Below are 8,620 nucleotides of genomic sequence, written 5' to 3'. Positions count from 1 at the left end.
GGTAAGAGCATTACCACATAGGTAGAATGTCGTTCTTTTCCTGTTGTTTTTACTTCATTTCTCTCCCCCGCCCTCTCTCTCTCTCTCTCTTTCTCTCTTTCTCTCTCCATAGACAATGCTACGGGCAAAATCAATACTGGAGAGAAAAAAAGAAGGCATATTTTTAGCCTGTTATTATATGAGCTGTATGAGGAAAACAGTGTTTGTGGGAAAGACAGAAATGCCAAGGTGGCTGATAAGAGAGAGATCGGGTGGGAGAGATACAAAAGAAGTGAAAGAGTGAGAATGATGGTGGTGGTGGGCTGAATAAGGGTAGAGTCTAATGGAGATGGATCTTCCCAAGGTGGAGATAAGATGGGGTAACTGTGAGAAAATGGCTGATGTCTTGCTCGTAGGTGTAGATCTGTGTAGACAGCGGGAAGGTGGCTACAAAAAGTTGTGTTGACATGGCTTTTAGGGATGCTAAATCTGTAAAATTATAAAGACTTGTGTGGTCAAAAATCTTTATTTTGATGATATGTTGTTTTTTTGGTATTAAGTGAAAGCTGTGCAACACAACACAGTGATGCTATTTATACCATGTTCTGCAGCGTTTGCTCCTCCTCTGTGCCTGTGCTCTCTGTGGATGGTTGTATACTACACCTGCACTTTCACTACTGCTGCCAATGGCTTTCTGATGGACTCCCTCTCCCTCACCTCTTCTGGGCCTCACCTCTGTCCCGCTGTCAGTCAACCTCAGGACCTCCTCCAATTGGCCTGAGATGCTCTGTTGATCAAATGGCAAAGCTCCGATTGGCCGAAAAGCACAGAGGGAAGGAAGGAATTGATTTATCTGTGGTATTAGGGGATCAATTAATCCCCATTGTGTGTGCCAGCACAGATAGTCCGATGTGTCTTATTTGGTACGGCTTGTTTCTGCTCAGCCAAGATAAGAGTCTCTCCCATCACTTCGCTCTATGAGCAACAAATCAAATCAAATCGAAAGGGACGACAGCACGCAGAGGGTTCCTCCCCAGGCTGTGGCTGGCTGATCACAATAAGGAGAGGCCATCAATATGAAAAGTAGTCCGTGCAGAATAAATGCAGCTCATTTCAGGGCCTGAGATGTCTGCCCTGTTGCCATGACAATCCACAGTGAGAATATAAACATCTTAAATAACTTCAGTTTTCTCATTTTACAAATGATCAATGACCTTTAATAAGAATACCACAGATATACAACGTGCAATGAGCTGGATGGGCAACATTAGGTTCAAGTGTGTCTTATAACAACACTGCTCGGACATATAGTGAAAGTAAATACGCAGAGGTGTTGTATCAGCGTTGGCTGAACTTCAGGCTGCTTTTCTGCATATAAGACAAGTGTAGTATTTGTCCCAATAACTATTATTATTATTACTATATAATGGAAAAGTATTTTTTTCATCCAGGGAACGATGTTTGGTTATTGTTTTAATATGAACATGAAAAAAGGGGAATCTGCTCTTTGGTTGTTTAGTGATTGCCAGAAAATGATCAGGCACCAATTCAGTTATTTTTCACAAAAATAGCTGCTCACATCCAATGAAGATTATCTGCTAATCTCTGTTTTTTTAAGAATACAAATAAAATTCATAGTTTCAAAAATATTTATAAAACAATATGTTTAGGATGATGTCTTACCCTGGTGTTGGGCATGTTTTAATTTGTTTTAACACAGTTGAAAATTAGGTCGACCGATCCTCTTAAAACTAAACATTTCCTGTTGTTCTTTCTCCTAAACGATTGTAAATCAATCATCAGAGCGCTATAGACTATAGATTCAACAAAATACAACTTTTGGGGATGTATACATTACCTTGTGATTAGCATTTTGTCCCACTATTTCTTTCAGCAGTAACTTGTGTTAGGCCTGTTTTTATTGTTTAAACATTTACTTGATAGTAAAATTAACCTTTCCTCTGCCAATAAGTGATTTGAAGAAAAAAATAGTTGACAACTGAGTAATTTATTGGTTAAAAAAAGCTGCTCAGTCTTAAAAAGAAGCATTTCTTGATTTTCCTTCTCTAGCACGATTGTGAAACAATTGTCATTGCGCTATGAACTATAGATTGGACAGGAGAAAGACATTAATGGATGTCTGCTTAAAATTTTGATAGGCTTTTTTAAAAATATTGACTGATATTTTGGAGACCCAAGTGTATTGATAAATAGACAAAAAAGTAGTCTGTAATCTACAAAATTAAACTCTGGAGCATCTCAATCGTATATGGTGCACATTAAGAAATAACACCAAACTCTGTGAAACCAGGGAGAATATAAGTAACATACTGTACTGCATATTTGTGAGTGGGAAAGCGATCATGGCTAGAGGAGGAAGAGAGAGGGGTCAATGAACCGATACTTGCTGATACTCAGTCTGAGATGACGGTGAAAAGAAAAGGTAAGAGAGACTAGGACAGAAGTGGGTGCTAATTCCTACTTTTCAGTTTAAATAAAGATTGGAGCTGGATAAAAGCCATTAAGGGAGAAATCAGACAGGGCATGCTATGTAGGACAAGAGCTGACTGCAGGGAGGTGAGTGGTGGGATCGATACTCAGTCGATGCGCTCAACACCCAGCTCTGCGCACACACACACACACACACACACACACACACACACACACACACACACACACACACACACACACACACACACACACACAAACACACACAGGGGCATGTGGTATTGTCGGGCATCTGCATGTTTGTGTGTATTTGTGTGTGTTTTCAGCAGTGACTAATGGAGAAAGAGAGGGAGCCTGGAGAGTAAGAGTGCATACAATATACAATTAAGTCTCTTTTGAGCGAGGGAATATTAAACACAGGCTGCTTGTGTGGAGTGTAATTTGTAGTGATAAAAGTATTAAAGTAAAGCGCTCGGACAAAGATAGAAGGGTGGACAGCTGCACAGCTGCACAGATGGATTTATTTTCAGGGGCACGATACAGTTAACAAAGATAGATGTTTCAAAAGAGCTTCTTCAGCCCCAACTGGAGCCTCAATACTACTGCAATCACTCTGCAGTCTCCTCTCCTCCTCTCCTCTCCTCTCTTCTTTCTACCTTCTTTTCTCCCCCCTGCCTCCTCTCTCTCTCTCTCTCTCTCTCATTGTAGAATTGATCGACTATGTCTTCTCAATCCATCTCTCCCTCTGTCGCTTAGCAACGGCCGCTCTATCGGGTGTGGAGGGTGGGAGTTTCACTCGGGGAGGGGCAGGTGGGTGGGAGGAAAAGGGGGAGAACATGAGGGGAGGAGGGGGCCATGTATGGGTGTGTGGGTGGTGTTGGGGGGGTTAAGCAAAAGCCAATTGTAGTTGATTCCACATTTATTCTGACTGATACATGTTTCCCGTTCGCGCTCTCTGTGTGTGAGGCTTCACTGCTCTGCTGCTAATATGAAGAAAAAAAATACAGGAAAACAAAATGATACTGACAGAGAGATTTTCAAAATTCCAGATCCAGAAAAACATGTGCTTCAGTTGTAGCACACCAAAAAAATGGTTTGATATGGGCGCCAGGATGACTAGTAGTAGGTCAGTGTTTCTGTTTGGTTTGTCTGAGTGTGAGCGGTCCATCACTCTCCCTGAAGCTGTGTCACAGTTTCATACAGTGAGCCGTCTCTGTGAAAATACAAAAGCACACTGGTGTGAGCCTGCACTTTAAAAATATCTACGCCTCCTTTTCTCTGTCTCCAAAAAATAGAGAAAACAAAAAAAAATGTGAGGGATATTTTTGCTCAGAAACATTTTATGTGTTCTGCACATCTGTTATTTACAAAAACTTTGAACAGATAGAATAAAAAAAAAAAAAACTTTTTGGGTTGCACCAAATCAAAACATGTACTTTATTTAGCTGAAAAATGAATTTAATAAAATGTAAGGGGGTTGAATTAACACCTGTAGCAATGAGAATAACTGCAGTGCATAAAAACATGAATATCATTTAAAAAAAAAAAATCTGTTTTAAGTGATTTGCGTACAATCCTCAAATTAACAAGCGTAGGGGAATAAGCCTGAGCGTTGTGCAAGACACATTGTTCTTTATTCAAGACCTTATCCTTTTGATCTACACTTAATGTCTGATCCCCTCTGAGGAAGATGTGTAGGCTATTCTTTAAGCCTAATAAATCCAGCGTTAGCAGTGCTTAAGAAGGGAAAAAGCTGTGAGGTTTAAATGCAGGAGGGCAGGGGGAGAAGAACAATGAATAATGCTCTTAACCAGCTTCTGAGATAACACACACACATTGCAAATCTATAATCATTCTAATCTGCAATCTATGTGGCAGAATAAATGCATGGATGTGAGGGGCTTCAGCTTAAAGCTGGAATGATATACATACACATTACAACACATGATCACTTTCATCTCGATAAGTAGATACGAGTGTGTGTGTGTGTGTGTGTGTGTGTGTGTGTGTGTGTGTGTATGTTATTACATAGACCAATTTATAAACTTTTTAGCTTTCCAAAATGAATTTGTTTTATTAACAACCCTGTGATGTATGCGAAATTCAGTTAACTCTAAACAGAGAAAAAAGTATTGAGGGACTTTGAATCATATAACTGTGTGTGTGTGTGTGTGTGTGTGTGTGTGTGTGTGTGTGTGTGTGTGTGTGTGTGTGTGTGTGTGTGTGTGTGTGTGTGTGTGTGTGGTCATGTGAAGATTTTCTAATGTCAACAAAAGTTTAGAATTGTATTTATTGTTTTAAAGTGTTGTAAATATAAGTAAAGATTCAAATGTATGGTTGTTTCACAATTGTCAATTGATAGATAGATAGATAGATAGATAGATAGATAGATAGAGAGACTCTTTTAATTGATCTGAAGTTGACACCAGCCGCAGAGAAAATAAGGACGTGTATGAACTTAAACTCCTCTTGTCTTATTAAATATTTTGATATTTACTCACTGTTTGCGCAGTAAAATGTCAGTAACCAATACAGGAATGTATTTAAGACAATGGAGTGTGTGCAAGTGTGTGTGTCATTATAATGTATTTAAGTCAAAGCTCAAACAACAAAATAACTCACAGTACACACATCCTTCAAATAAGTAATTATATAGCCTACTTTATTGTATTATAATTTGGGATTTTAAACACGATCACGGTTATGATTCAAAGTCCTTTAATACTTTTTTCTCTGTTTAGAGTTTACTCAATTTGGCATACGTCACAGGGTTGTTATTAAAACAAATTTGTTTTGGAAAGCTCAATTTTTTTTACAAGGTCTACGTAATTAAATTAAATAAAAAACACGAAACCTTCCATACCACAAATAACCAGGGGATACCTTATTTTAATTTGGGCAATTTACTTTAGGAAGACCACTAAACTTCCGCTTTGAAAGGCCTTATCCTCCTGTTATCTTGTTTATAAGTTTTGCTCTCGTCAAAACAAACATCTCAAAGTCTCGTGAGCACTTTGAGGCCTCGCGGCTAAAGTTGAAGTTGTCCTCATGAAAGAAAGAAAGCTCGGAAATCCGTCCAACATTTAGTAATCTAGCCCGATCGGATCGATGCTCTATTGAATGTGTTTGTGATTAGTAGCTGTATTGATCGCAGTGACATCATGTGAACACACCTGAGTGATGGTTATTTCGCTAACAGCTTGTCAGTATCTAAATAAATCTGCGTGTCTTCAATGAGAAATTCAAACAAATACGTAGGCTTTATTTTTCTTACTTGTTTTAAATTATATTTAATTTCACAGTGTGCTTCTTTTCGACCCACATTAGGCCTACTTAAAGACACAGACCAAAGAATTGTCAGCCAAAACGTGAATGATGCAGATCTTAAAGAAAATAAGTTTACATAAAAAAATAAATAAAGCCTCAGGTTTTCTTTTTCAGCTTTTTTTGTGGTAAACTGATACATATTTTGGGATGTTTTTACTCTTAAACTTTCATTAACAAATATATTAAAGACAATTTTGGACGACAAAAATGATTTATGATAGAAATGTACCGTGTAAATGGTTGATTAACTGTTCTGTAAAGAATGCCAGTTTTATTTGGCACCTGTTGTCCCACATTTTTATAGGCCTTCCGAATAAAAATGAAAAAGAAAAAAAAAAGGCTAAACGAGTTGACTTTCATATGGAGTGAAACCAAAAGCAGAGAAAGGGATGTGCTCCCAATTCTTTCTGCCAATCGATCAGACTGCGGATGGATCGATATGGCACCAGGGCTATTGATCACTACAGTCCTCTATTGCTGTGCGCTTTCAAATGCAAATGTACCTAAATTATAATCTTTGGCAACACACTAATTCTTTAACAAACTGCAGGCAAACGCTTTGCAAACAAGGAGATTCAATGCATGAGCGATTCCTTATTTATTTAATTATTTTTCGTTCACATGTCGGCCTTTTAAATTTGGCCGAAGGTCTCTGAGTGTGAAACAAACAGTGGGCTACTGTTTAAAAATTTAACAGGACAAACAGCTAGCTTTAAAAATTCAGAATTACTTTGATTTGGCCTGAGGCCTGTTGAAACATATAATATGTTTTTAAGCCACGTTCAGAGAAATTCTAGTAACAGAAAAAAATAGATCATTTGACATCTTAAAAAATATCAAACAATAGAAGTTTAAATTGCATGTAGTTTAAAGAGTTCAAAACACATTTAAACCACGTATTAGACATACATAGCCTATAGTCATGTAAATCTCTCTCTCTCTCTCTCTCTCTCTCACACACACACACACACACACACACACACACACACACACACACACACACACACACACACACGCACGGTTATTTAAAGCAGAGCCATTGGCAAACAATGCAGATGTTGTGAGGATCCCAACAAGGCCATTTCAGTGTGTGTGTGTGTGTGTGTGTGTGTGTGTGTGTGTGTGTGTGTGTGTGTGTGTGTGTGTGTGTGTGTGTGTGTGTGTGTGTGTGTGTGTGTGTGTGTGTGTGTGTGTGTGTGTGTGTGTGTGTGTGTGTGCTGTGGATGGAGAGAAGAAGAAGCAGCACCTCGTCCCGCTGACTTGCTCAGAGGCCTGATCAATGCGACATTACTAAACACTGCTACTTAACTTTTGCCAATAGCCAGATTCAAGTAAATATACTTTAGAATACATTAAGTGTGATGCATCAGCCGTGGAGTCATTCAAGAAGTCATGAAAAGATTAGTCTGTCTCTATCGAGTCATTCCTGGGAAAATAGACAAGCGTACTACGGGAGAGTTGGCCCACAATACCTTTCATTTAAACACTGTGTGTAGTGGACTATAAATTATGTGAAATAAAATGAACGTTAAGAGAGCTAGAATTTACATTTTTGGCACCTGTAGCATAAAACATACAGCTTCTGTAAGAAAAATAAAACTGATTGTTACTTTTGAAATGTAAAAATAATTTTAAATGATAAAATAATATAAATACAACAAATGAAGAATGTAGGAAATAGTTCTAACAGTGAAATAGCCTATAGCATTTGATGTGTTTTTCCCCAGCAGCACTCAGCCAAATGAAAAGCTGAGCTCAAACTTTCTGAGCTGAGTGCTGTGTGCTTTCTTCATGTAATGAAACGGCCTGTTGACACAGGTCAAACATACAACAGGATAGACCCAACTTAAACCATTTTAGCAGAATGCATCTTTGGCACTATTGATCCTTCAGAAATGCATCGAGCGGAGCTCGGGGTTCAGCATTGATTAGTTGATCAGCAAACGACAGCAGTGCTTAAAGATAAAAACAAACTGCTGTGGGCCTCATAAAACACTTGAATTGTGAGCCTTAAACTGACTGCACATAACCAGTGTACAAGGTATAAAATAATAGGCCAATTTAAAGTTTTCTAGAGATGTTGTTTTTTAATAATTAACAAATAAATAAATAAATAAAAATAGAGCTACACAAACATTACGTGTGTGTGTCTGTGTGTGTGTGTGTGTGTGTGTGTGTGTGTGTGTGTGTGTGTGTGTGTGTGTGTGTGTGTGTGTGTGTGTGTGTGTGTGTGTGTGTGTGTGTGTGTGTGTGTGTGTTTGTGTGTGTGTAAAGTCGATGCCAACGTGGTGCTGAGGCCACCGCCTCGCGCTCTTATTAATATGAAATAAATGAGCAGCTCTCTGCAGCGTCGCCCCCGTCACACCGCAGATATCGACACAGTTAATATTTTATAGTGTGTTTGCCATAGGATATGCTTATTTAAGTATTCCAAAACAGTACTTTGGAAATACAAAATTAAACTGAGCTCTAGGCGGATGCATGAATTGTTTTTATTATTTTATTTTGTGGGCGGGGGATTGGGGGGTTTCTTTGCATCAAATTCTGTTTTGTCTTGCTGAAAGGAAGATTTGACCTGTGCGTATAAAAGAAGAAAACAGAATTGATTGAAATTCGGTAAAAGTGCGTTGAACAGTTCCTTGCGCCCTGTGTTGACCCTGGCGTATTTCTCTGATAACACGAGTGCAGCTCTTTAAAAGTATTGAAAGAAGTAAGAGAGATTGTGGAAAATGAAGTTAAGAGTTGTTGGTAAGAGTGTAAAACTTTTCAGCGCGTTTGTTTTGGGTTGTAAACCCTGGTGAATTAGGAGCGAGGAGCCAGCAATGAAAGTTAACATCCATCACCACCGCGACCAATAAGCTGCTCT

This window comes from Labrus mixtus, chromosome 3 (genome assembly GCF_963584025.1).
Source record: "Labrus mixtus chromosome 3, fLabMix1.1, whole genome shotgun sequence".
NCBI lineage: Eukaryota > Metazoa > Chordata > Actinopteri > Labriformes > Labridae > Labrus > Labrus mixtus.
The sequence above is the reverse complement of the archived record's forward strand: the minus strand, read 5'-3'. Positions refer to the sequence as shown.